This window comes from Macaca nemestrina, chromosome 8 (genome assembly GCF_043159975.1).
Source record: "Macaca nemestrina isolate mMacNem1 chromosome 8, mMacNem.hap1, whole genome shotgun sequence".
NCBI lineage: Eukaryota > Metazoa > Chordata > Mammalia > Primates > Cercopithecidae > Macaca > Macaca nemestrina.
In genome coordinates this window covers 148,222,539-148,248,120 of record NC_092132.1, presented here as the reverse complement: position 1 = coordinate 148,248,120, position 25,582 = coordinate 148,222,539, and the positions used below count along the sequence as shown (strand labels likewise).

Below are 25,582 nucleotides of genomic sequence, written 5' to 3'. Positions count from 1 at the left end.
CCCCCTCCCCATAATAGGCCCTGGTGTGTGATGTTCCCCTTCCCGAGTCCAAGTGATCTCATTGTTCAATTCCCACCTATGAGTGAGAACATGCAGTGTTTGGTTTTCTGTTCTTGCGATAGTTAGCTCAGAATAATCGTTTCCAGCTTCATCCATGTCCCTAACAAAGGACAGGAACTCATCCTTTTATATGGCTGCATAGTATTCCATGGTGTATATGTGCCACATTTTCTTAATCCAGTCTGTCACTGATGGACATTTGGGTTGATTCCAAGTCTTTGCTATTGTGAATAGCATTTCTTTAACGGTGGAGTGGACACATTTTACTATGACTTGTCCTTGGGGGTTATATGGGATGCCAGTGGAATGTTAGATGTTTCATGTACGACAGAATTGTTGAAATTGTGAGCTGGCATAAGCTGGACCATTATCAGTTTTAATTTTTGTGGGACATCCCATAAATGCAAAAGTTAAAAGATGTTTAATGACGTATCGAGTGGACCTCCAGGAAGGGTGTGTGCACTAATTAGATGAATGTTGATATCAATGGATATACATATCTTAGTTTTCTAAATTCAGGAATGTGTGTAACATCTATTTACCATGACTGTTTAGATTCTAATCCTCTAGGATTAACACCTGTTGAAGGAGGGGGACGTGCCTGTGAGCTGGCAATCTGGGCATTGCAGGATAATTTGTTTAGCTAGTCTCTGGGTGAGTTGAAATTGTTTAGATAAGTTTCTCCAGTTTTTGATGGAAGAATTGATATGATGCAGTGATGTCATAACCTGCAGGTCTGCTTGATTATTGCCATAAGCCAATGGGCCAGGCAGTGAACTGTGGGCTCAAATGTGTGTAATAAAAATAGGATGTGTATGTTGATCTAGCAATTGCTGAAGTCAGAGAAAAAGAGCACACAGGGTAGGCTCCGGAGTGGACTTAATTAGGGCTGTTTCAGATTCTGCAACAAACAAACAGAGTAAGCAGAGTCACTCACAATACTGATGGACTGACTGGAACATTTCCAATGCCAATATCAGGGCCCCAATCTCAGCTCTCTGAGTGCTAGTAAACCCAGATCAAGTGATCAGACTGCCACTTTTCCATGTTTACCCGAACCATCAGTAAACAGTGTTAAAGCATTAGGTATGGGGGAGTGAACTATTTTTGTAGGCAAGATTACAGGAGTACGAGATAAGAAAAGGAGTTTATCAGCAGGAAGGACATGTTCTATTTGTCCCATGTAATCGGAGAGTACTATTTGCAAATCGACAGATACTAGCAATACTGCTTCAAATTGCTTTTTAAGGAATCCTAATAATATTAGGATATAACCTAGCAACAGACTGCATCGTTTGTGACCTGAATGGATGACTTTCCTAAGTAACTGGATGTAGGCAGAGAGTGTTTTAGTCCCAGTAAGTGCACAAAAAAACCATTCTGGTAAGTGTAGGCCTGAGGTCATCTGTCCTATTAACACTGTAGGGGAGTGTTTTGGGGAAAAATAAACAGTTGAATTGAGTAACCTGGATCTATGCAATCTTGTTGCCTTAGAGAGACAGCCTGTTCTATTTCCTCAATTTCTCTTTTTGCTGCAAGGGTTAAATGTCTGGGAGAATCTAGGGCTGTATTGCCCTTTAAGATAGAAAACAGATTTTGCAGCTTATTAGTAGAATTTGTAATTTCTCTCCCTTTAAAGGTTACTGCTTTATTTAAAATTGGATTTTGAGAGAGCCACATCAAGAGTAGGAGACAGGTCTTTCAGATTTTTAAATTTTACTTAAATCTTAGCAAAGAATTATAATCTGAGATGTTGCTTGTATACAAGGAACACATGAAATTTTGCCATGGGCCGCCTGCAGAGATGGGGAGGTCCGGGGGCAGCAGCCATGTTGTGCTTGCTTAAGCCTTAAGCGCTGCCGCTTTTTGTCTGCACTGCTTTTCTTTTCACCCGTGCTGCTCCCTTCCCCACTCCTCCAGGCGTCTGCTGCAGGCCAGGCAGACCCTCCTGCATGTGCCTCCTGCCGCTCCCCAGAAGGCTACCTCCAGTATGCTGGGCCTGGCTTCCCATCACCACCGCCACTGCACAGCTCAAGTTCCCGGGACCACTCACCGGCTCCAGGTTTGTAAGCTTTCCGGCCACCGAGCATTCCTTTTTGCCTACTGCTCACTTGGTGGCATGGCTCCTGCCTCTAATGTTTTGTTTTTTCATCTTTTTATAAGCGTTAAAAGACTGGGTCTATATGCCCAATTGCCTTGTTGATCTTGCATTACTGGGCAGGCTAAGAGCTCCCCTTTTAATGCTGCTTGCTTAAGACAGGGTCTTATAACTGGAGTGTATCTTTTGTCTTTTTTCCTATTTAGTGGAGGAGGGGACTCAGGCAAAAATTCTGTTTCCTCTTCGTTATTGACTTGGTGATAGCAGGGCTGAGGGAAAGGGTGTGGTAAAGTTGGTGACAGTTCTTCCTCCTCCCCCTTCTTAGGATCTTCTGTGTATAGTGGAGCCAGGGCCACACTAAATAAGGCCCATAGTGTTAGGGCTGTTATTGGGACCCGTTGCCCTTGTGCATAATGTTGTTTAAGATTTCTCCCCACTTGTTCCCAGAGCTTTATGTTTAGCATACCTTCTTTTGGGGCCCATGGATTATGGGTTACAACAGTTTGCATTAGGTCCCTTATTTGAGCCTGCAAAACTGAAGCTCCAGGAGCCTTAAGCAGCTGTTTCAATACTTTTATACACTGTTCTGTTGTCCCATGATAAAACTTTAGCCTAAACTATCCCCCCCAAAACTTGGAAATCCCAAGTGGGCATCAATGACTCACTGACCACGCTGTCCTTTTCACCTACATCACCTACATTTTCGAAGGATCCACCCTGCTCCATTTGCAGTGTACCTCACATGGGGCACCAGCTGCAGGGTCCGTCCTGCAGACCCTGACCCAGTGACAGATGAACAGCATACACAACTATCCTGTCAGTCCGGCTAAGGATCTGGGCCCCTCACAGACACTGAGGAAGGTGCTGTAAAGAGGAGCACCTGCGGCCCTGATCAGCCAGGGAAAGCTTGCATTTATTCAGTACAGATTAAAAGACAAAGATCTTGAGTAAACACGACTAGAGAGTACTGACCTGGTTTCCAATCCCCTGAGTAGAAAGCAATTATGCACCCATGGTTGATCAAAGCTTGGTCTTAGGACCACATAAGTAAACAAGCTATTTAGATAAACTACTCTACATTCCTTTGTACCCACTTTATTTACTCAAGGTAAGGATTAGACTGCTTTCACCCATTACCCTATCCTGAGACTTTTGCAAAACCTTCCCGCCTTCCAAGATTTGTGTCCATATAACTCCATCTTAAAATTTTTCCCACCAGCCTGACTGAACTTCTACAAAACACTGCTGAAGGGAAAGACAGATGACACAAATGAAAACATATCCCATGCTCATGGATAGGTAGAATCAATATTCACAGAATAAGAAGAAGAAAAGTTGAAAAGTTGTAAAATTCACATGGGACCAAAAAGAGCACACAGAGCCAAAGTGATACTAAGCAAAAAGAAGGTATCTGGAGGCATCACATTACCTGATTTGAAACTATACAATAAGGCTATAGTCACCAAAACAGCATGGTACTGGTATAAAAATAGGCACATAGGCCAATGGAACAGAAGAGAACCCAGAAATAAGCCCAAATACTTACAGCCAACTGATCTTCAACAAAGCAAATAAAAACAAAGTGGGAAAAGGATATACCTTTCAACAAATGGTGCTGGAATAATTGGCTAGCCACAGGCAAGAGAGTGAAACCAGATCCTTGTCTCTCACCTTATACAAAAATCAACTCAAGATGGATTAAAGACTAAAATCTAAGACCTGAAACTACAAAAATTCTAGAATATTGGAAAAACCCGAAGTCACTGGCTTAGGCAAGGATTTCATGACCAAGAATCCAAAAGCAAATGCAATAAAACAAACATAAGTAACTGGGATTTCATTAAAGAGCTTTTGCACAGCAAAACAATCAGCAGAGTAAACAGATAACCCACAGATGGGAGAAAATCTTCATAATCTCTACATCTGACAAAGGACAAATATCCAGAATCTATGGCAAACTCAAATCAGTAAGAAAAAAAATCCCATCAAAAAGTGGGCTAAGGACATGAATAGACACTTCTCAAAGGAAGATATACATATGGCCGCAAACCTGAAAAATGTTCAGCATCACTAATGATCAGTGAAATGCAAATTAAAACCACAATTCTACACCACCTTACTCCTGCAAGAATGGCCAAAATCAAAAAATAGTAGATGTTGGCATGGATGCAGTGAATAGGGAACACTTCTACACTGCTGGTGGGAATGTAAACTAGTACAACCACTATGGAGAGATTCCTTAAAGAACTAAAACAAGAACAATCATTTGATCCAGCAATCCCACTACTGGGTATCTACCCAGAGGAAGAGAAGTCATTATACGAAAAAGATACTTGCACACATGTGTAGCACAATTTGCAATTGCAAAAATGTGGAATCAACCCAAATGCCCATCAATCAACAACTGGATAAAGAAACCGTGATATATATACCATCAAAATACCAGCATCATTCTTCACAGAATTAGAAAAAAAAAAAATTATAAAATTCACATGGGACCAAAAAGAGCACACAGAGCCAAAGTGATACTAAGCAAAAAGAAAATATCTGGAGGCATCACATTACCTGATTTGAAACTATACAATAAGGCTATAGTCACCAAAACAGCATGGTACTGGTATAAAAATAGGCACATACACCAATGGAACAGACTAGATAACCCAGAAGTAAGCCCAAATACTTACAGTCAACTGATCTTCGACAAAGCAAATAAAAACAATATATGTACTGTCAGGTGTCTGAGCCTAAGCCAAGCCATTGCATCCCCTGTGACTTGCATATATATATGCCCAGATGGCCTGAAGTAACTGAAGAATCACAAAAGAAGTGAAAATGCCCTGCCCCTGCCTTAACTGATGACATTCCACCACAAAAGAAGTGAAAATGGCTGGTCTTTGCCTTAAGTGATGACATTACCTTGTGAAATTCCTTTTCTTGGCTCTAAAAGCTCCCCCACTGAGCACCTTGTGACCCCTACACTCCTGCCCGCCAGAGAACAACCCCCCTTTGACTGTAATTTTCCTTTACCTACCCAAATCCTATAAAACAGCCCCACCCTTGACTCTCTTCGCTGACTCTCTTTTCAGACTCAGCCTGCCGGCACCCAGGTGATTAAAAAGCTTTATTGCTCACACAAAGCCTGTTTGGTGGTCTCTCCACACGGATGCACATGACATGTATATATATGAATGATGGAGTACTACTCAGCCATAAAAAGGAATGAATCAATGCCATTCACAGTGACCTAGATGAAATCAGAAACTATTATTCTAAGTGAAGTAACTCAGGAATGGAAACACAAACATTGTATGTTCTCACTCATAAGTGACAGCTAAGCTATGACGATGCAAAGGTATAAGAATGACACAGTGGACTTTGGGTACTCAGAGGGAAGGAGGTGAGGGATAAAAGACTACAAATAGGGTGCAGTGTATATTATTAATAGGGTGATGTGTACACCACAATCTCACAAATCACCATTAAAGAACTTACTAATATAACCAAACACTACCTGTTCCCCAGTAACCTAGGGAAATTAAAAAAAAAAAAATTGTCTATTCAAATTCTCCACCCATGTTTAAATTGGGTTATTTGCCTTTTTATTGAGTTGCAAGTGTTCTTTACATGTTCTAGATACAGTCCCTTTTAGTTACATGCAATAACTTGTAAATGACGTCCCCTATCCTGTAGGTTTTTAAAAAAACCTTGATATGTCTTTTGAAGAACAAAAGTTTTTTTAAATTTTTACGACATACAATTTTTCTTTTGTAAATTTACAGGATTTAATTTTAAAGTCCACTGTGGCTCTTGTGAAATCACTTAATTAATGCACATGAACGTTTAAAAGTTAATTTATAGTCTACATAGACAATCTCATCAGGCTCCATATTTCTCTAAGAAATAATTATCTGATATATAGTAGTGTTAAGAAATCCTTAAGTATGGACAATTGCTAGAATTGGACAGCTGCATTTTACAGCATAATTGTCTTTCAAACACATTTTACATGTCAATTTTATATTTGCTTATATGTTATTTAGGCAACACTACTCCATATACAATATTAGCAAATTGCTTATTTTGTTTTCCATGTGGAACACACAGTTGTTCTTTGGATATATATTTTCCACTCTTTAGAAAAACTTCATCCTCTTCCTATGTTTGTTAAATATTAACAAATAAATACTTGCACTTTAAATTCCATTTTAAAGGTATTTGTACCTGAATTTCATTTTCCTGTAACATAGCCATGGCCACCTGTTCTTATTATCAAATGATCTTTATCTTCATCTCCAATGATATTACTGAACTTTGCCTGAAAACACTACTCAATCATATTGCAATAAACAGTTACCAGATAAACAGTTACCAGAGCTGAAATGAAAAGCTAAAAACAAAAGATAGTAAGATACAGAAAACATGCAGGTAAGGACCACGGCTTTGGGGACTTTAAAAGGAAAGAAAAGAAAAGCTGAGAGATAATGGAGAATCAGTCCTCAGATTTAGGGAGATCTTGGAAGCAGTAACAGCATCAGTAAAAGACGAAGGTGCTGATGAGAGAGGGCTCAACCCAGACAGAAGAGAGCAAGCCACATGTGGGGAAAAGGTGGAGGGAGGAGAATCAGACTGGTATCATTTTCTGGTCATTACTGGGGAAAAAAAAAGTTTCACAGAAAATAATACATCTACACTCACTGCATTTATTTCAGCATCATGGTGCAATTCTATCTTGCTTAAAGACAGAAAATATATGCAACACACCTAAGAATGGATCCTGAGAGAAGATGCAATCTATGATCTGGGGAAGAAATAAAAATAAGCTGGAAAAAAAGATTCTGTGGTGCAGTGAAAGGAGAACTGGGTTTGTTTTCAAAATTGGGTCTATTTACTCAATTGCATGTTAGCCATATGACTTCAGTAATTACCTCATTCTCTGAACCTTAGTTTCCTCAGCAATAAAAACATGAAGAAAATACCTTTCTCCCAAGACTCATTAGAGATTGAACTAGATGATAATGCCACAATCACCAGCAGTGTAGGTGGTAGTTTATTAAACATTTGTTTACTGTGAATCACCAACCCAGTGTACAAGGACCTCAATCCTCCATCATCAAATGCAGCAGATACAGTTCGCATAAAAACCTTAAAGGTTTCTAGGATTAGAGTTAGAATTCTTATTCAAATTATACCTACAATTACTCTAAGATAGCAACCCTAAAAATAGGACAACAGACTGACACTAAGAAAAAGTGTTTCTTGGGTGTATAGATAAGAAAAGATAATTTAGACACCACACTGTGTCAATACTTGATATTGACTGTAAGTATTCATTGGCACTATTTGCTTATATGAATATGCATTTGTAGAGTGACTGTCTACACAAACTAGAATAATTGACAAATCCCAATGAAACATTAGATAGCTCTCTGTATACCCAAAATACATTTAAAGGTGCTACTTTATGCTCTAAATATTTTCTACTTTTATATTAATGTCTGATATTTACCCTTCTAATAGAGTATGATTTGTATTCTGAATTGAAGAGCCAGAATTCATAATCATTGATGTAAAATGTTAATTATACCAAACTTTCAACTATTTTTCACATGGTGCTTTTTCCACCAGGGTCTTGTGCACACTTTTGTTCATGAATTGTCTAATTTAAATGGCTATTTAGAAAAGTAAAGGTTGCAAGAAACAAGTAAAGACTGAGGAGTTGTCTTACATTGAGGAGACTAAGACAAAATGGCTAAATGGAACATGGTCTGCTGGATTCGGTACTGAAACTCAAAAAGGTACAATGGTAAAAATGTTGGTGAAATCCAGATAAAACCTATAGAATTAGTCATAAGTATTTTACTATATGCTAATTTCTTTTCTCTCCATCTCTGTCTCACGAGTACAGTGGCTAGGTCTCAGTTAATACAGTCTCTGCCTCCTGGGCTCAAGTGATACTCTGACCTCAGCCTCCTGAGTAGCTGGGACTACACGCACATGCCACCAAGCTTTGTCTAATTCTAATTTCATAGTATGCATAAAATCACTATGATAAGATGTTCGCACTAAGAGAAGCTGGGTGGGGGTTATTTTCTTAAATGAACATATTTACATAATAAGATAACTGAGTTTTAAATATAGTGTTAAACAATACTTAGGATTCAGAGTCACTTAATATAATTTGATTGTTATCAGGGGAAAAAAAGCCTTTTCAAATACATTACTCTAGAGTATGGCCATTTATTTTCCACATTAGTTGCTAGCATTGATTTGTCAGGCATTCTTTGCTCTTGATGAAACTCAGTATCTTAAAGGTTCTCATACATATAATTTAAGAAATGTTCACTCATGATTTGGCTCTGTTATTGGTGTATAGGAATGCTTGTGATTTTTGCACGTTGATTTTGTATCCTGAGACTTTGCTCCAATTCACAATCGCTACAAAGAGAATACCTAGGAACAAAACTTACAAGGGATGTGAATGACCTCTTCAACGAGAACTACAAACCACTGCTAAAGGAAATAACAGAGGACACAAACAAATGGAAAATCAGTCCATGCTCATGGAGAGTAAGAATCAATATCGTAAAAATGGCCATACTGCCCAAAGTAATTTATAGATTCAAGGCTATCCCCATCAAGCTACCACTGACTTTCTTCACAGAATTAGAAAAAACTACTTTAAATTTCATATGGAACCAAAAAAGAGCCTGCAGAGCCAAGACAATCCTAAGCAAAAATAACAGCTGGAGGCATCACACTACCTGACTTCAAACTAGACTACAAGGCTACAGTAACCAAAACAGCACAGTACTGGTACCAAAACAGATATATAGACCAAAGGAACAGAACAGAGGCCTCAGAAATAACACCATACATCTGCAACCATCTGATCTTTGACAAACCTGACAAAAACAAATGATGGGAAAAGGATTCCCTATTTAATAAATGGTGTTGGGAAAAGTGGCCAGCCATATGCAGAAAGCTGAAATTGGATCCCTTCTTTATACCTTATGCAAAAATTAACTCAAGATGGATTAAAGACTTAAATGTAAGACCCAAAACCATAAAAACCCTAGAAGAAAACCTAAGCAATACCATTCGGGACCTAAGCATGGGCAAAGACTTCATGACTAAAACACCAAAAGCAATGGCAACAAAAGCTAAAATTGACAAATGAGTTCTAGTTAAACTAAAGAGCTTCTGCACAGCAAAAGAAACTATCATCAGAGTAAACAGGCAACCTAAAGAATGGGAGAAAACTTTTACAATTTATCCATCTGACAAAGGGCTAATATCCAGAATCTACAAAGAACGTAAGCAAATTTACAAGAAATAAACAACCTCATCAGAAAGTGGGTGAAGGATATGTACAGACACTTCTCAAAAGACATATATGCAGCCAACAAACATATGAAAAAAACTCATCATCACTGGTCATTAGAGAAATGCAAATCAAAACCACAATGAGACACTGTCTCATGCCAGTTAGAATGGTGATCATTAAAATGTCAGGAAACAGCAGATGCTGGAGAGAATGTGGAGAAATAGGAACACTTTCACACTGTTGGTGGGGGTGTAAATTAATTCAACCATTGTGGAAGACAGTGTGGCGATTCCTCAAGGATCTAGAACTAGAAATATCATTTGTCCCAGCAATCCCATTATTGGGTATATACCCAAAAGATTATAAATCATTCTATAAAGACACATGCACATTTATGTTTACTGCAATACTGTTCACAATAGCAAAGACTTAGAACCAACCCAAATGCCCATCAATGATAGATTAAAGAAAATGTGGCACGTATGGAATACTATGTGGCACCATGGAATACTATGCAGCCATAAAAAGGATGAGTTCATGTCCTTTGCAGGGACATGAATGAAGCTGGAAACCATAATTCCCAGCAAATTAACACAAGAACAGAAAACCAAACACTGCACGTTCTCATAAGTGGGAGTTGAACAATGAGAACTCATGGACACAGTGGGTGCATTACACACTGGGACCTGTTGAGTGGTGGGGGTCTGGAGGAGGAATAGCATTAGGAGAAATACCTAATGTAGATGACAGGTTTATGGGTGCAGCAAACCACCATGGCACATGTATACCTATGGAACAAACTGCACATTTTGCACGTGTACCCCAGAACTTAAAGCATGATAAAAAAAAGTTCACACAGACATTAGGCATTTTATTTATATTTAATACTTAATATTTTGAATGATAGTTTAAAAAAATAAAAATATTTTATGAATTGATATTTAATTCATCAGATCAGTGTCTTCCCTTTTCTTATATTGCCAGAAAGAAAATGAATTCATTAATAAAATATTAACATAAACCTAAGTTTTTATGAACCTTCAACTTATTTTTCTAACATATTTGGGAAAATATGTCTTGGTGAAAATAACATAAACAAACAATAAACCATCCTGCCAATGAAATCCAAAATGAAACAAAAACCCTATTGTATTTTTACAACCAGTCATAGCAATACCGTCATGTCAATGTTCCTACCATTAGTCTCAGGTAGTGACTAACATATTTGCTGTCTCTATTGATTGGCATTTTGAAGATGTTTCATATATGTGAGTCATATGATATGTGGTCTTTTATACCTGGCTTCCTTTACATATGACAATTTTTATGCTTCCTCCATGTTGATACATATTGCAGTAATTTGTTCCTTTTTATTTCTGAATGATATTCCACTGTATGAATGCACCATATTCTGTTTCTCTATTTTTTCAGTTGATGGACATTTGAATTTTCATTATTTTGGCTACCATAACTAGTGTTGGTATGAATCTTTGTGTACAAGTGCATGTGTGGATATAATAGACTTTTTCTTGGATACCACCTAGTGACTAATTTGTAAAGACCCTAAAAGAGATTACATGGCTTCTATAGTTCTTTAATATTTTTCAACTCTTAGCTTCTATTCCCTAATAAAAAATGTGCCCATCAACTTCAAAACAGTTGACATTGCAAGTCAAGATAAAATTGTTCTTAAGAATTCAACTCACATATCAATTTTTTTAAATCTTAGGTTTCCCAATTGATTTTTAATGAGAAGAAATTTTATCAGTAAACAAGACACTTCTGAGAAACAAACATTTTCAGAAAGATCACAGTCATTTCAGGCTTAAAGTTTTTAGAAAGTATAATTATCTGAAAGTAGTTACAAATAGAGGTTTATTTGTGTGCAAGGAAAATTGCCACTTTCTATTTGTAAATTATGACAAATTTGCATTCTTTTAGAATAAACAATTAGAGAGAGGATGTGTATTTGTCTACTGAGTTGAGGGTTGCAAGTTGAAAATTTAATAAAATTATTTCCCTTCATTGCTTGCAGGGTAAATACCTTATTTTAATGTATATTACATATATTTGCAAAGAAGTGGCACTTTGTAAAACCTTAGTCATATGTTCTTTTTGCTTTAAAAGTCATGTCTGCCAGGCAGTGATGATAGTAGTGCTAATAATTTGTTAAAAAAAAAAATCATCATCATCCTGATGTGTAAAAACTATAAGAAGAATTTCCAAGTATTTAGCAAAGAACATTGATTTTTCTCATTATTTACTGCCTTATCTATTTCTCTAGTTAGGTGCCATTATGAAAAACAATGATATCTGAATTCTTCACATGTTCAGGAAGGTATAATTATCAGGAAGTTGACACCCAGTGGTCCTGCTCTGTAAAGTTTTTATGCTGTTTGTAGACTTCCTGTTCTTCAGCCTTTTTTTTTTCCCCCCACAAAAAGAAGAAAGGGGACTTATTTTTAGTAAATACTCTCCATGTCTCAGGATTATCAAAACAATGCCACCAGTTAGGAAAATGTCCAAGTCAGTCTGGGCTGCTATTACAAAATACCATAGACTGGATGGCTTATAAAAAACACACCTGTCACAGTTTTGGAAAGCTGAAAGTCCAAGGTCCAGGTGGTGGCAGATTTGGTGTCTGGTGAGGGCCCACTCCCATGTTCATAGATGGCCATCTTCTCCCTGTGTCATCACAGGCAAGGGGCAAGGGGCAAGGGATCTTTTGGGAGTCTCTTTTGTAAGGACACTTATCTATTAGAGCCCTACTACTGTGATCTAATTCCCTCCCAAAGCACCCACCTCCTAATACCATCACATTAGGGATAAGGTTTCAACATATAAATGTAGAAAGAGAGAGAGAAACATTTAGTCTACAGCAACATATACATTTTTTAAAATCTCAGTTCAGAACATTTAAATTAAAAGCTCAAGAATATACATACATAAGAAGGGAAAAAAATATTTGAGTACATTTCTGCCTAACTCCACAGGCCATGGTTAGATTATATTCATATAGTGGTTTGTAGTGAATACTTAATATTTTGGCATTTTTAAGTTAAAATTATTTTTTATATAACAAAATGAAATTTCATATTACATCACAATATATTACTCACTGATGTATCAAATATTTAGTTATAATTCAGAAAATAATTTTAGAATCAATTTAAGCTATAGTTAATTACTTATATTATCTGATATTTAAGTCAGACAAGTTCACAAAAATCATTAGCCTAGACAACATAAAATATTGTTACTTTTTTAACGTCTAATTTTATTAAATATCTCCTTTATGTTAGGTTTTGGTAAATATACATAGAAATGAATTTCTGCTGCTGATGTGTTTTAAAGAAAACAAGAAATACCTTTTTTTCTGACATATGGGCTGCTTTTGATTCAAGTAAGAGGAAAATGAGTGAAGATTTCTTAAAAGCCATGGGTATTTTAAAGTTATATGATGATATCTTTCTTTCCACAACTTGTATCTCTCTCTTTAGTGGAAGAGAAATTACAGTGTAATTTAGTGGTGTAAGGCATATCTCAAAAGCTAGACACACCTGGGAAAAAGATATTTTGCCCAACATTATTGTTTGTGACCTCTGGCAAGCTGCTTAATAAAATCCTCAATTTCTCTCTCTGTTAAAAATGGAGATAATAATTCTTATCTGATGGAGTTTTAAAGAGAATTAACTATCATGGAATGATTTCCAATCTCTGTGTGTTTACTGTACTTAGCAGACTACTTATTTTTGTTTCCATTTCTCTTTTAGCTTTGACATTTTTTTCACCAGGGAAGCAAAAATGCTCATTCTGGTTTTGGTTTCGTTTTGTTTTACTTTAGTTTTTTTCTTTTTTTGATAAACAGCAGCATTTTTCTAGGCACATTTTCCTTAATTTTCAAATAAGTTATTTTATCCCTCAAACACATATAACTCTAATCTTCTCATTAAACTGAAGAATGGATTTAATTTTGTTATAGAATAGTTGCTAGTATCTCCATTGTTGCAGAAAAGCAAAAGCCTAGATTGGTGGACAAACGTCTTAGCTATCCCTCTTGTCGGAATGACTCAAGTTTAACTCATTATCATCATCATCTTCATCACCATCCTCATCCTTTCAATGTATAATGAGTTACTATTGAGTAGTGGTCTCACAACATCATTCATTTGATCTGCCAAAAATTCTGGAGTGAAGCAAGGCATCTATTACTGTTCTTATTTCACAGATAAATAAATTCATGCAGAGAGCACTTAAAGTCACTTATAAGTGTAGATGTGGAAAGTTACTACACGCAAATTTTTGTATTTCAAGTTTAGTACTTGGTTTCAATCAAAAACAACATTTAGGAACAAGAAATAGTGTACAGATTTAACAAATGAAATGTGAACACAAAATATCAAATAATCGTTTTCAAACACTGCATATCACACCATAACAGTGATTACCAAGCCAAGAAAACTAAGGTGAACTCTGTGATTTTCTCAATTAACTTATTTGAGTTTCCAGACTGCAATTCAGGTAGGGGAAACTGAAGCTGAGTCTGGCAGTCTCTGAGTTGAGGAGATGTTGCTGAGTTTCAAGGAAGTGAATAGAATTTGCAGGAAGAATACCTAAGAGGAGAGGCACAGGGCAATAACTCCAGATCTTGTGGGAAGGTCCACCCTGAGTAGGCAGCAGAGTAGTAATCAGCACATGAACTTTAGGAAACCGCACCAACCAGGGGAAAGTACTACCCAAAAGCATTAAAAGTAACATTGCCAATCAGAGTACTCACTACTTTAAGATGTTCACATTTTCCTACTTGATCTAAAGAATAAACACAGTCAAAATCCCAACCACCAAATTAAAAAAAAAAAATCTTAAAATAGCTAAAACACCTGTGGAAAATAAAGACAAATTTGAAGGACAAAAATTACCTACAATAAAAGCTTATTATAAACTAAAGTAATAAAAAGTATAATATGAGCATAAATAGAGACAAACTGATGAAAGGAATAGAATAGGGAGTAGAGAAAAAGAGACCTGAGTTTTGACAAAGGTATGAAAGCAAATTAGAAAAGAAAGGATAGTGTTTTCAGTAAAGGATGCAGGACTAATTGGCTATCCATACGCAAAATAATAAATTTTGATGAGAATGTCACACCATAAAAATAATTCAAAATTGGCCATAAGTCTTAGTGTAAAACCTTAAAATATTCAACTTTTAGAATAACATAGAGACAATCTTTGTGAACTTACATTAGACAAATATTTGATATATTACACCCCACAATTTATTTTCAGTCATTTGGCCTTCATGAAAATTAAATGTTTAATAATCATAAGACATTGTTGTAAATACTAAATCTCAAACCACAGACTGGAAAAATATTTTCAAATTACATATCTGATAAAGTTTCTCTCTAGAGTATACGAAGAACTCTCAAAGCACAATAAAGAAACACCCAATTTTGGAAAGGGCCAAAAATATGAACAGATCTGTCATCAAAGAACACGTATGGATGGCAAAAACATGTTGATAGTGTTCAGGTTTGAGAACACATGAAAATGGAGAGATGGGTTGCTTTGCATTGGAGAGTATAACTCAAAAGAGCCCTTAGCTTTTCCCTTAAGATCATGAACAAGATAAAGATGCCCAGTCTCACCACTTCTGCTCAACACAATACCAGAAATCACAGCTAGAGAAATCAGGCAAGAAAAAGGAAAAGATAAGTACATAGGAAGGGAAGATGTGAAATTATGTTTACTGATTACATGACTTCATATATAAAATTCCAAAAAACTCCACCAAAAATGGTTAGAATAAATCAAAACAATTGAGTTTAGCCACAGGTTACAAAATCAACATATAAAATCAATAGTGTTTCTATACATGATGAACTATCCAAAAAGGAAATTAAGAAAACTGTCCCATTTACAAAAGCATCAAAAAGAAAATAGGAATATATCTTACCAAGGATATAAAAGACCTGTACAGTGAACACAATAAAACATTAGTTTAAAAAAATGAAGAAGGCATAAGTAAATGGAAAGATATCCTATCTACATGGATTGGAAGAATTAACATTGCTACAATGTCTCTGCTACCCAAATCAATCTACAGATTCAATATAATTTATATGAAAATTACAATGTCCTGTTTCACAGAAATAGAAAAAAAAAAAATCCTGAAATTCATCTGGAACCAGAAAAGACCCCAAATCATCAAAGCAACCTTGAGCTAAAATAACAAAACTGAAGACATCACACTCCCTAATCTCAAAATATATTCTAAAGTTATTATAAAGAAAACAGCATGATACTGTCATAAAAACATAAAAGAAAATTAGCACAATTTAGCACAAAAATAAAAGAAAATCAATTGAAGAAATTGAATCAATTATAAAAAATTTACCCATAAAGAAAATGTCAATCCCTGGTGGTTCCACTGGTGAATTCTATTAAACATTCAAGGAAGAAATAACTTTTTTGTATATACTCTTTCACAAAATTTTCTATTTTGTTGGAATATTCCCCGACTTGTTTTGTGAGGCTACCAGTATCCTGATATCAAAAACACAAAGACATTAGAAAGATGGGGGAAATAATGTTACATATCAGTGTCCCTTGGGTTTACAGAAGTAAAAACCTGTCATAAGTAAATATAATACAATATATAAAGTGGATAATACAAACAATAGGATTTTTTTTTCTAGCAATCTGAGCTTGCTTGGCATTAAACCATCATTCAAGCTGACTTCCACATTTAGCCGAGACAAAACAACAGGAACTGTATTTATCCACCAGCTATAGTAAACTAGGAAATTGTACAGAATATGGCAGATATTGACAAAAGAAGGGACTCTAATCATAGAGGGAAGGAAACTAGACAAGGTGAATCACATTTATACCGATTTACTGTCTGGGAGGCAGTTTCCAGGTTACAGTGAACACAGGAAAACACAAACACAGTCAAGTGGTTTCCATGAGTTAAGGAAGCATTTACTGAAGTTTGGGAAGAGGGGAAAGAGCAAGGATTTGCAGGAAAAAAGCACTGAAGAGCAGAGAATTCTCAGAGAAAACTCTGGATATGCACAGATGGTTCTCTTGAGTCTTTGGCTGAGTACTGATGTGCCCACATAAGGAGAAAATATCTTAAATGTGGAAAGAACAATAAAAAAGGATTAAGTTGAACAAGCTCTAGAACTCACATGGGACTCCAACCATAGTGGAGGACTTGGTAACGTACTGGGTAAAGTCTTTAGAATACATGAGAGGAGTCCCTCAGAGGGATATTTATTGCCTTTCCAAAGACATAAATTCACCCTAGACTGAAGGCTTCCCTGTACCTACCCTATGAAAGCTTAAAAACAAGTCTTGAAAGGATTCTAAGTATATTAAATGCATGCCAAAACAAACTCCAGCAGTATATAAGTAAAACATAAATATAACAACGTAAAATTCTCCAGACCTAGCATTCTATCAAAATTTACAAGACATTCAAAGATGCAGAATCACATAACTCATAGAAAATAGTAAAGTCAGTCCATACAGAGAGACCCATAAATGGCAGGGATGATAGATCAGCAGTGGACAAAAATAAGCAATTAGAAATAGGCTCCATATGTTCAAGAAGCTTGAGGAAAATACAAGTATGATGAGGAAGCAAATAAAACAAAAGAACTGAATAGAACTTTTAGATAAGAAAAAATACAGTAGCAGAAGTGAAAAAACATACTGAGTGGCACGGACAGCAGATCAGATCCTCCTGAAGAAATAACCCGCAAACTAGAAGATGTAGCAATAGAAACTATTCAAAGTAAAGCACAAGAAAAAAAGATAAAAAATAAATAATAAACAGGTCATCAGTTACTTGTGGGTCAATAGCATATAGTCAAATATACACAGAATTGAAAGAGAAAAGGAAAATTTTGAAAACTAATACCATTTTTTCCCAATTTGACTAAAACTATCAATCCAAAACTCCAGAAGCTCACCAAATCCCAAGCAGAATAAGCATAAGAAAAAAAGAATCCAAGGCAATCATAATTATATTGCAGAAAACCCGTGATAAAGAGAAAAACTCTACAAGCTTCCATCAAAGACTGGTGGATGATGGTTGTATTACATATTAAATAGAAAAAACAAAATTAAGTGTGAGCAATCACTCATCAGAAACCACAAGCCTTGCAGTCAAGGGTAAAACAGTGTAAAAGAAAAGTAACTGCTAAGTTAGAGTTCTTTGCAAATTAACTATCTTTCAAAATGAAAGCAAAATAATGTTTTCAGACCCCCAGAAACCTGCAATAATTCATCAACATATCTGCACTGAAATAGGGGTAAAATACAGTTCTTTGGACAAGAAGAAAATCATATATACACACAGGCACACATATATCACAGAATGTTTAATATATATATAAATTTATATCTGTATCTACATATACATATAACATTCTTTTCATTTTCTATGTCTTTAGAGGATAAATAAGATTTCGAGCTATTATAGCATCAAGAGATTGGTAAGTATCCTCCACCCATGCACACACACACACACACACACACACACACACACACTTTATAGCATTTTCAGAAACACCACATTTCAGATTCTGGAAACTGATAAAAGGCAAACTGAGAAGTTTTTATTCAAGAGCTGGTAGAGCTTTGGTTAAAAAAAGCGGAAGTCTGGGGGCTTCTTCCCTGGGGAGTCTCTCATTTCCCCAAATTTAGTTGAAGAGAATGGTATTTTATCAGGCAGAGCTGGTGACAAAGACCAGAGGAAGCAAAGTTTACTTGAGGTGGTCAGTGAAGACCCACCGCAGCATCAGTAAAATTATCAAATTCTGTGAGCAATGCATGGGGAAAACTTGTAGCTCTGCTAGCCTGATTTCCATTTTAGTGAAGGACAGCCAGAAATTTAACAGGAAGAGCTTGGACATCAGAGAGCCATCAAAGCTCTCCACAAACCCCTAGCTGCCTGGGAAACAATTTGCATATTGGAGGAGAGAACTGAGAATTTCCAGTGGAAAGTAAAAGCTGAGAAAACTTTGAAAACACGTAATGTGTTCCCCCCACACACACCCACTTGTCTCTCACACATACACATCCATCTGCAGAGACTGGAAATGTATGGCCTTGTGATGTTCAAGCACAAGCTCTGCCCGAATCATTAGCTCACCACTAAGTTAACACTGACACCGGATCAAACCCTAGAAAGATAGACTGAAAACTGAAAACAAGAATTCAAAAACAACATAGACTTTAGCAACTGTAAACAACATGGAAGACAGAGTCTTAAGTCCAAGTACATTTTTATAAAAAAAAAGTAAAGGGAAAATTTCTGAGCTCAGAAGTGCTGCAATATAATAACTAAGATAACCAGTTCTCAAAGAGAATTACAAAGTGTGCACAGAAACAGAAGGCAAAACCAAGGATGCAAAATTAAGAAAAAAAAAAGTCAATAGAAATTAACTCAGAATGGACCCAGATGTTGGATTGAGCAGATAATGGTTTAGGGCAACTATACAAATATGTTCAAATAATGAATGAAAAGTATGTTTACATAATTACATGAAAATATGCAATGACTCAACAAAAAGATTAAAAAAAATAAGAACCTATCAAATCTATGGAAATACTAGCGTTGAATAGTTTTTAAAAAGTGAAAATTTTACTTGATGAACTCAATAGATTTGAGATGACAGAAGGAAAGATAAATGAACTTGAAGGTAGATCAGGATAAATTATTCAATTTAAAAATCAAAAAGAAAAAAATGAAAAAATGAATATAGCCTCACAGTCGCATAGTTAAACACCAAGCACATCAAGGAATATCAAGCATACATGTGATAAAGACAGGTGGGAAAAGGGGTAGAAAAAAATTTGAAGAAATAATGGCTGAAAACTTCCCAAGTTAGATGGTAGACATTAATATACATGTCTAAAAACATTACATTCCAAGTAGCATAAACAGATTCACACATATGCACTTCATAGTCAAACTGCCAAAAGCCAATGACATGATAAAATATTGAAAGCATCAAGACAAAAACTACTTACTGCATAAAAGGGAACAAAAATATGACTAATGGCTGACTTTTCATTAGGAATATGATAGGCAGAAATGCTATGGAAAGACATAATCAAAGCACTGAGAGAAAAATCTGTGCACCAAAAAGTTTATATCCAGCAAGACCATCCTTCAAAGCGAAAGTGAAACCTGCCTGCTGGCCAAGATGAAGTAATAACAGAATGGATTTACAATCTAGTCTAAACAATCAATTTCAAAGGGATCTAATGTATGAAGTAATATTTTCAAGACATTGAGCATCAGGGAATAGAGGACGAGGATTCCGCAGAGATTGCAAATGATGCAGACATGCCCTATGATTGCCCCAGCTTAATGTCTGGAGTTAGATTCCAGGCTGTGACACAGAGAAGCGAACCCCAGGCAGAACCTGGTGGTATCTCTGGGAGTTCAGGGAGGGTAAGGAATCTGGAGTGTTGAGGGAAAACCAACAGAGAGGAGCGAGACACGGGAGAGATACCCAGAGATCTGAAGAGAGTAGTCTTGAGGCTTAAAGTGAGTTCTTATTAGCCCAGGCATCTAAAGAAACTATAGGAAGCCAAGAAAATAATCTCCCAGAAGGATCAAAGGAAACACTCCCCTTAGCTCATGTAGAATCAGGAATAATTCCTGCTTCCACAGTCACAGCAGAAAACATAATTCACAGGACATCAGGAACAGTAATCAGAACGGTTTTTTTCTCAGTAATCAGGCAAAATTAGTCATAAAGCAAATGCTGCTCTGCTGACTCCCAGCAAAGCTTAAAGCAACACTCAAAAGTATAAAGAGCTTTCCAAGTAATTTAACTGTATCCTAAGAATAAAGCTAAGCACATTTATAGGAATACTTAAGTATTCAGCACCTCAAAAGGTAAAATGCACAACTGGCATACAAGTTAAAAACTACTAGGCACACACAGAAGCCAAAAAACATAACTGATAATGAAAAGTCAATAAATTAAAATCAGCTGAGACATGACACATTAATACGTTTTTACAAGTGTATTCCATGTGTTCAAGAAGCTAGAGGGATGGCTGAACAGGATAAATAGAGACAAGAGATAGTAAACAATCAATCAATCTTCTAGAGATGAAAACTGTAACATTGAGTAGAAAAACACACAGAATGGAATTACAGTTTAGATTGCAGAATGAAAGATTAAGGAATTTGTAAACAGTGTAATAAAAGCTTTTTAGTGAAACAGAGAAAAGAGACTAAAGAATAAAAGCATTCGTGAGAAATGAGATAACTTAAAAGAGCTTAATATACGTTTAATTGGAGTTTCTGAAGGAAAAGAGATAAAAGCGATGGCATAAATCATATCTGAAGAATTATTAGCTAAATTTTTTCAAATTAGATGAAAACTAGAAACTTTCAGACCCAAGGAGGCCAAGGAACTCCAAGCACAAAAAATATGAATAAAACACAATTAAAATCAAATTGCTTTATGACAGTGATGAAAGAAACTCTTAAAAATCCACCAAGGAAATAAGGCATAGGAGAAAAAGCAAAGATGACGTCATATTTCTCCTTAGAAACCACGTAAACAACAAAGGAATATTTTTAATGTGTTGAAAGTAAAAAAAAAAAAATTCATAGAATTATATATTCAGAATAAAAATTAAAATAATGAGTGTAACAAAAATTATAAAGTAAAAATAAATCTAGAAAATTATGAGAAAATAAGTGAAATAAAAGCTGGTTCTTTAGTAGAAGCAGTAAAATCAGTAAACCTCCACATAAAACTTATCAAAGAGAAAACAAGAACTTCTAATTTTAGGAAAGAGAACATTACTATATGTGTTGCAGATATTTAAAGAACAGTAATAAAACATTACAAAAAACGTTATGACAATAAAATTGAAAACATGAATGGAATGGACTAAATCCTTGAAAGACACAAACTTTCAAAACTCACACGAGAAGAAAAATATGTAAATTGTTCTATCTCTAATAAAGTGAATTGTTAAAAACCTGTTCAGAAAGAAGACTCCATGTCTGTAAATTTCACCAAGCATTCAAAAAGAAATACTAACTTTACCAAAAAAATTACCAGAGCTAATAAATAGATGGGTTCCTCAAAGTTGCAGGATAAAAGATCAACATATAAAATCAATTTAGTTTTATGTGCTAACAACAAGGAATTAGAAATTAAAATGTAAAAATCAATACAATTTACAATAACATTAAATATTAAATACTGAGGATAAATCTGACAAAAGATTTATATGCTGAAGTCTATAAGACACTCCTGACAGGAATTAAATAATATCTAAATAAATGGAGATACACATCATATTCATGGCTCAAAAACCTCAATGTTGCTAAGACATTGCCTTAGTAAGTTCTGGTTACCATAATAAAATACCACAGACCTGATGTCTTAAACAGAAGAGATGTATTACCTCACAGTTTTGGAGGCTTGAAGTGTGACATCAAGGTGACAGCACTCGTTCCTAGTGAGGGCTTTTTGCCCTGCCTTACAGACAGCCTTCTTCATGCTGGGTCCGCACATGTAAAGAGAGAAACCATAAGCTATTTGGTGTCTTTTGTCCTAAGAAAGCTAATCCCATCATGTGGACCTCACCCTCATGAACTTCTCTGTACCTAAGTACCTCCCAAAGGCCCTATCTCCAAATAGCATCACACTGGGAATTAGGGCTTCAACATATAAATTTTGGAGGAACACTGAATATGTCTAGGTCCATAACTGACATGAACTTTTATCAGATATGTAAGTTCAATACAATTGAAATCAAAATCTCAATGGGTTTTGTGTAAAAATTGACTATTGTATAATGAAAGTCACAGTGAAATGCAAACAATATGGAAGAACCAATATATTATTTTAAAGAAGTAGGACAAAGTTGGAAAATGTACATTTCTGACTTCAAGCATTATAAAACTACAGTAATAAGACTGGACACTATTCAACTGGTCAATTGAATAGATCAATGAAAGAGAATAGAGGGTCCAAATTTGACTGACATATACTCAGCTGCTTTTCAACAAAGGTGCAAAGGCAATAGTCCTTTCAACAAATGATCCTGGAATTATTGAGTATTCATATGACAAAAAAGAGCTTAGATCTATATAACATGCAAATAAAAAACTTAAAGGCAAGGCATGGTGGCTGACGCCTGTAATCCCAGCACTTTGAGAGGCCAAGCCGAGAGGATCACTTGAGCTCAGGAGTTCGACACCAGGCTGGCCAACATGGTGAAATTCTGTCTGTAACAAAATAAAAATTATCCCGGCATGGTGGCAGGTGCCCAGCTACTTGGGAGGCTGAGGCAGTAGAATCACTTGAACCCAGGAGGTGGAGGTTGCTGTGAGCTGAAATCACACCACTGCACTCCAGCCTGGGTGACAGTGAGACTGTCTCAAAAAAAAAAAAAAGAAAGAAAGAAAAAAAACCTCAAAATGAATTACAAACTCAGGTGAAACCTAAAAGTATAACATTCCTTAGAAGAAAGCATGGAAGAATACTTGTGACTTAGGGGTAAGAATAAATTTCTTACATGGTTTATAGAAAGCATAAATCATAAAATAAAATATGGGCAACTTTACCAAATTTTAAAAATTTTTCTCCTTAAATGATTCCATTTTGAAGATGAAAGAGCAAGCTACAGAATGGGAAAAAGTACTCTTACAACTCAATGAAACATTGCAGACGACACCGTAAAAACGAGGCAATATTTGAACCAGTACATAAGACATAAGCCATATGAATGATCAATGAGAATGAGCACATAAAAATGCTCTCCCATTGTGATTTGTTGGTATACACTAACAAATCTCAAATTCAAAAATGAAGAGTTTTTTGTTATCTCAATGAAGTTGATTTGGAGATAAATTATATATCAAAATTTGACCTAGATTTTTATAGAACAAAATCGAAGATGTCTATCCATAGAGAGAAAGAATCTACAGAAACAAAGACTACAGATTCAGACCCCCTAGCACCCCTACTGAGGTTGCAATAGAATTAAAAGATATGAAATATAAGATAATGTTTATATGTATTAAAAAATAGCTTCAAAAGTAAATTAAGTAACAAGATAACCAAAATAGTAAAGATCTTAAAAGATACAAGTATAAATACAGTTAGAAGCACAATGGAGAGGTGGAAGAATAGACAAGGTGACAGTGGAATTAGTAGCTAATCAGGAGCAACACAGAATGCAGCACAGAGAGAAAATGAGATATTAAGAATTTAGATGAGAAGTAAAGAGAATGAAACGGCACAGGAAAGAGGCCAAACTAAGCTGGATGGGTTACGAAAGTGCCAATGACATGGGAAGAAGCAAAATTCAAGGAAATAATGACCAAGAAGACAAAAGGAAATACAAAGGAAAATACGGTCTCAAACTGTGCTAAGTTACAGAACACCAAACACAAAGCGAAAACATTAAAAGGATTACCTACAAAGGAAGAGCAAAATTACCTACCAGGGAAGGACAATTACCTATGAGGGAAAGGAACCAAAGGGTAGACTGTTCAAGACAAACCCTAGAAACCAGAAAAAAAGTAAAATGATATAGTAAAAGCATGGAAAGAATTTACTAAGAAGAATCCTAATAATCTTCGCATAGCAGATAAGGGCATCTTTAGGCCAAAAGAAAATTGAGAAAACGTCACTAAAGAAAATTCTAAAGAATGTACATGAGAAAGAAGCAAAGTGCTCCCATAGGAAGATCTAGACTACAAAGAGAAAAGTCAAGGTAAGAAAATGTGAGGCTGGTGGGATGTTATGACTTTATCTTAATATTTCCCAATTGCTCCCTGTATCGTCTTTATGTTAGTAATTTTTAGAAGCAGAGTTATCTGGAGCCATTTATTATAGGAGCAAATAGGACTGAGCCCACAGTAAGCCCATGGAGCATGGCAGTATCACAGTCCTGCTGCAGGATGGATGGTATAATCATCATCTAATTGTAAAACGTTGAAAGCACAGGGGCCTTAGAGAACACCCTGAACAGCCTTCTCACTTTTTAGTGAGGAAAGAAAAGGTCATATTATAATGTGTGTTTTTTTTTTAAGGTAGAAACATTTGTAATATATTTTAGGAAAATTTCCATCCAAAATGGTTGAGCACCTTCAAAAGGTTGAACACATTAAGGGTAAACTGTAGCAATATGAAAAGTTAACTTGAGTGAAACAGTTCACTATTTCCATATATGTACAGACATTAATTGCTTCTAATTGTTTAATAGAAAAGTTTGATTTATTGAAAACACTACTTCATGCCTATGTCCTGAATGGTACTACCTAGGTTTTCCTCTAGGATTTTTATGGTATTAGGTCTAACATTTAAGTCTCTAATCATATAAGGAGTAAGGAAAGGATCCAGTTTCAGCTTTCCACTTACGGCTAGCCAATTTTCCCAGCACCATTTATTAAATAGGGAATCCTTTCCCCATTTCTTGTTTCTCTCAGGTTTGTCAAAGATCAGATGGCTGTAGATGTGTGGTATTATTTCTGAGGACTCTGTTCTGTTCCATTGGTCTATATCTCTCTTTTGGTACCAGTACCATGCTGTTTTGGTTACTGTAGCCTTGTAGTATAGTTTGAAGTCAGGTAGCGTGATGCCTCCAGCTTTGTTCTTTTGACTTAGGATTGTCTTGGAGATGCGGGCTCTTTTTTGGTTCCATATGAACTTTAAAGCAGTTTTTTCCAATTCTGTGAAGAAACTCGTTGGTAGCTTGATGGGGATGGCATTGAATCTATAAATTACCTTGGGCAGTATGGCCATTTTCACGATATTGATTCTTCCTATCCATGAGCATGGTATGTTCTTCCATTTGTTTGTGTCCTCTTTGATTTCACTGAGCAGTGGTTTGTAGTTCTCCTTGAAGAGGTCCTTTACATCCCTTGTAAGTTGGATTCATGTCTAAAACACCAAAAGCAACGGCAGCAAAAGCCAAAATTGACAAATGGGATCTCATTAAACTAAAGAGCTTCTGCACAGCAAAAGAAACTACCATCAGAGTGAACAGGCAACCTACAGAATGGGAGAAAATTTTTGCAATCTACTCATCTGACAAAG

At 35.8% G+C, this 25,582-nt stretch overlaps 2 long non-coding RNA genes across 2 annotated transcripts in view; one reads left to right on the top strand and one right to left on the bottom strand.

The window, feature by feature from the left end:
• Positions 1-25,582, bottom strand: part of LOC105464181 (uncharacterized) — a 176,595-nt gene that overhangs the window by 735 nt on the left and 150,278 nt on the right. The gene's annotated exons all lie outside the window — the stretch shown is intronic.
• The window catches only part of LOC139355947 (uncharacterized), a 268,335-nt gene that overhangs the window by 211,239 nt on the left and 31,514 nt on the right, over positions 1-25,582 (top strand). The window lies entirely within an intron of this gene.